We start from the raw sequence: 4,095 nt of genomic DNA, 5'->3' as shown, positions 1-4,095 counted from the left end.
CCTTCCCCTTCTCGTCATGGGCCATATCCACTTTGGCAAGTTCAAGGCCTTTGATAAGCTTTTGTGGTCAGGAATCCAAAGCAAATACAACTGAGAGTGAGGTGGCACAGTGGCTTGTTAAGATGTGTATTTGCACCTTATCCCCTTCCACCTGTGCCTATGCACAAAGTATATCACAAAGTACACTAGAAAATCTAAAATCTATTCTGTATAATTAAGCAATGTTCAATTACTTTTAAACAAAGATAAAGATATTTTCTCCCTCAAAACAAGTTTTAAATATCAAAACATATGCTTATAAAAATTTAAAACTTTCAGCTATCTAAATATTTCAAATAAAATCCATTAAAAACTTCTCAAATGTTCTTTATATTCCAGATATGTCAACCTAGAATCCTTCAGAGATATTTCAGTCTCTCTCTCTTCATTGGATGACTTTTTCTTGCTGCTGGCCTTGTCTTTGCTTTCTTATATTGTGGTTGATTACTGTCTTGAACCTCAGATCCTCCATTTAGAGTCTTTGAACCTGCTTTTCCTTTCCTAGCTTTTGTTTGGCCTCTTCTTCCTTTGATCTTTGGTTTTATTTGCTCCCTCATGCTGTCTTTGTTCAGCAAGAGATTTATTCAGCACTCGTGTGATTATAGAATCTCCTACACCAACCAGAAACATGTTTTTAAACTTGTTAAACAACATTGCAGACTTTTCCATGATAATCTAACTCACTTTGGATCTCTTTATTTTTTTCAGTGTGGTAATCTGTGTGTTTCTGAGCTTGTTGCATTGTGACCTGAATGAAGTAAAGCAAGTTCATTCATGGCCTCAGTACATCTGCTCATATCAAGATTATCAATTTTGAGTGAATTTTTTATTTCAGCATGTCTCCTTTGAAGTCAAGAACCCATTGATGTTTCACACTTCTTTTCCACTTTCTTAACTTCTGACTTCTTTCCTTCATCTTTATTCTGCTGCCCAGCTTCCATTTGTTCCTCTTGCTTTTGTTTTCTATCTGCTGTTTCTTTCTCATGTTGGCCTTTGGGTATATTCCTTCTCTGAGCAGTCTGAAAATTTCTTCCCCCTTTCTTCTTCACCTTGATCATCTCCTTCTTCAGAATCAGAGGTTGATGTAAACTTTTAAATAACTTTTTTCCTTTTTGATTCAATTTCTTTCTTCACCTCCTTTTTGTCTGACTCTTGGCTTATTTTCTTTCTTCTGGCCCTCTTCATCCTTTTTTAAGCTGTTTTATAGGTTGTTCTCCTCTTGCCCCTTTTCTTATTTTTGTATTTTTGTTGTTGTTGTTAGTCCTCAGCTAAGAATATTTTTTCCATTGATGTTTAGAGATAGTGGGAGGGAGGGGGTAAGACAGAGAGAGAAACATCGATGTGAGAGAATAACATTGATTGGTTGCCTCCTGCACATGCCCTAACTGGGTCTGGGGATCAAGCCTGCAACCGGCGTATGTGCCCTTGACCAGAATCAAACCCGAGACCCTTTAGTCTGCAGGATGATGCTCTAACCACTGAGTCAAACCAGCCAGGACACTTTTGTTTTCTTTAGTTATATGTCACTCTGTGAAGGGCAGGTCTGTTTTATCATTTTGGGAATGCCTCTTGGTTTTGGAATCTTGATTTCTGTAGCTGCAGGTAGTCCTCTTTTAGGACTCACTTTTAGATTAACAGATGCTGTTGCTGTTGTCACTTCTCTACTGCCTTGCTTTCTACTTGCTTTGCTGCCTTTCTCTAAAAGCTATCTTAAATTACTATGTACTTCTTGAGTGCCAGATCCACAAAACCAAATACCTGCTTCCCATCACCAGATTTCCCATTTAGCATTAGAGCTAGCTATTATTAAGCACTTGCAATGAGTATTTGTCAGGCACTGTTCTAAAGTGCTTTAGAAATATCTCATTTAATCCTTATTTTAACACTCACTATGACCCTATGGGGTACTTTATTATCCTCACTTTAGAAAGAGGAAACTGGGGCACAGATAATTTAAGTAGTTTTCCCAGTTTTTAAAGGTGTTAAGTGCTAGAGCTGGAATTTGGGACCTCGGATAGTCTGACTTCAGAGACGATCACTAATGGCAGTGTGCTGTTGCCTCGCTTGCCTAAACTCTCAGGCTACTCAGAGCCTGTGCCATGCCCAAGCAGCAGTGTCCAGGATTCCTGAGGATAGACTACTTTAGCTGAATCCAAAAAAACCTTTACAGATCCCCTATTACCTGCTGGGTGCTCAGTGTCAGTTCTTTGCAACCATTATCAGGGGCAGTTTGGCGATCTTATTCAAGTATCAAACGCTTCCCAAATCTCATGCAATTTTAGAGTTAGAGCCTACATCAGGAGGAAGATCTGGGTCAGATACGAATTACTGTTGACTATTAAAAGCCTCATGGTTATTGATAAATTCTGTTCACAGAATACTGTGGCTGTGATGTTGCCATAGTCACTTTCACTATGTTGCTACTGGGCCCTGAGGCAAAGTGGAAAAGCTGGAACTGAAAGCATCCCTTTTAGCATTTATAGAGTTTGACCTTCCAGGCTGTTTTCTCCATCTGGAATCCCTGGACTCATAGCTATCCAACATTCCCCTTCTGATTCTTCCCTATAACTATCACTTAAAATGTTGACAATAAGAATTATAGCTATAATATCTTAATTATCTATGAGGAGCCAAGTAGTATACTGTCCATTTAATCCTTTCCACAATTCTATAAGAGAGTATTATCACTGCCATTTTATACATGAGAAACTGAGGCTTAGAGAGGCAAACTAATGTGTCCAAGCTCTAATTTGCTTCTTCAGGTCACCTTGAGCAGGGCTGAAGAAAGGGGCAGGAGAGAACCAGGGTCTTCATGACTCAGGAAGAGGCCAACTCAAATTCCTTCTCCATTCCCCAAGGAACCAGATTTTGCCATTCCTGCCTCTGATATTGCCTCACACTTGGGCACAATGGACTTTAATAATAATACTGATATTACTTCATCACATATGTATAACTCTTTATATGTTACCAAGCACTTCTGCATAAAAGAGCTCTCTCCATAAATGTGGAAGGGTAGATCATCTCCCTTTTATCCTCCGATTTCTGTATTGGGCTAACCTCTCTGGACAGAGCTGGATTTTCTATGAAGCTCAGAAGTTTAAATGTTCAGGGACTCTCATTTACTTAGGAATAGGCTTTTGTAAGATTTAAAAAAAATTTTAGCCCTAGCTGGTTTGGCTCAGCGTCGGCCTGCAGACTGTAGGGTTCCGGGTTCGATTCCAGTCAAGGGCACACGCATGGGTTGCAGGCTTGATCCCCAGTAGGGGGTGTGCAGGAGGTAGCTGATCAATGATACTCTCTTATCATTGATGTTTCTATCTCTCTCTCCCTCTCCCTTCTTCTCTGAAATCAATAAAAATATATTAAAAAATAAAAATAAAATAAAAAACATTTTAGTCACAATCAGTTAAGACTGCTATCTCTTCCCATATTAAATTTCTCTCCATATCTCTTCATGCTGGGTGGTGTCAGATTGGCTGTGGACATTTTGGGTATTTGGCTAATAGGAAATTGAATTGGGGATCCTTTTAGTTTGGGTTTAGTGAAATGTACTTATGTGGCTTGCATTTACTTCTAGGTATAGCTAAACTATTGCTGCCTGCCCTCATGAAGAAATACTTTCAGAAATACTCCCACTGTCTACTCACTTGGGCACATGGCATGAAGACACAGGGTTAGAGTCTGCAATGAATAAAGCCTGTTCTACAATGCCAAAAGTATGTGGATGACAGAGGAGAAAAAACGTTTGTAATGTTCAGAGCCAGAAACTCATTTGTGGGAAGTTCTTCAAACCATCCTGCATATAAAATTATAAGCAAAGGTTTTAATTCTCATTGATGCCATCTTAACTCAGAAATTATCTTCTATTAGGAAATATAGGAGGAAACAATCAGAATATGCAACCACAACAACAACAAAAAAGAAACAGGAGAAAAAAACAGTACAAGGTATGTCAGGAAGGCAATTAAAAACATGAATATTATAGTAGTATTTGTCAGTTTATTAAATATATACTTCATAGTGATTTCTTAACTTATTCTAATTAAATATTCA

The 4,095-nt window shown here is 38.4% G+C and overlaps 1 pseudogene; it reads right to left on the bottom strand.

The window, feature by feature from the left end:
• Nucleotides 1–234: 234 nt before the first annotated feature.
• On the bottom strand, nt 235–1,273 carry LOC103284369 (PC4 and SFRS1-interacting protein-like; annotated as a pseudogene).
• Nucleotides 1,274–4,095: the final 2,822 nt, after the last annotated feature.

Source organism: Eptesicus fuscus, chromosome 10 (genome assembly GCF_027574615.1).
Source record: "Eptesicus fuscus isolate TK198812 chromosome 10, DD_ASM_mEF_20220401, whole genome shotgun sequence".
NCBI classification, from domain to species: domain Eukaryota; kingdom Metazoa; phylum Chordata; class Mammalia; order Chiroptera; family Vespertilionidae; genus Eptesicus; species Eptesicus fuscus.
The sequence above is the reverse complement of the archived record's forward strand: the minus strand, read 5'-3'. Positions and strand labels throughout refer to the sequence as shown.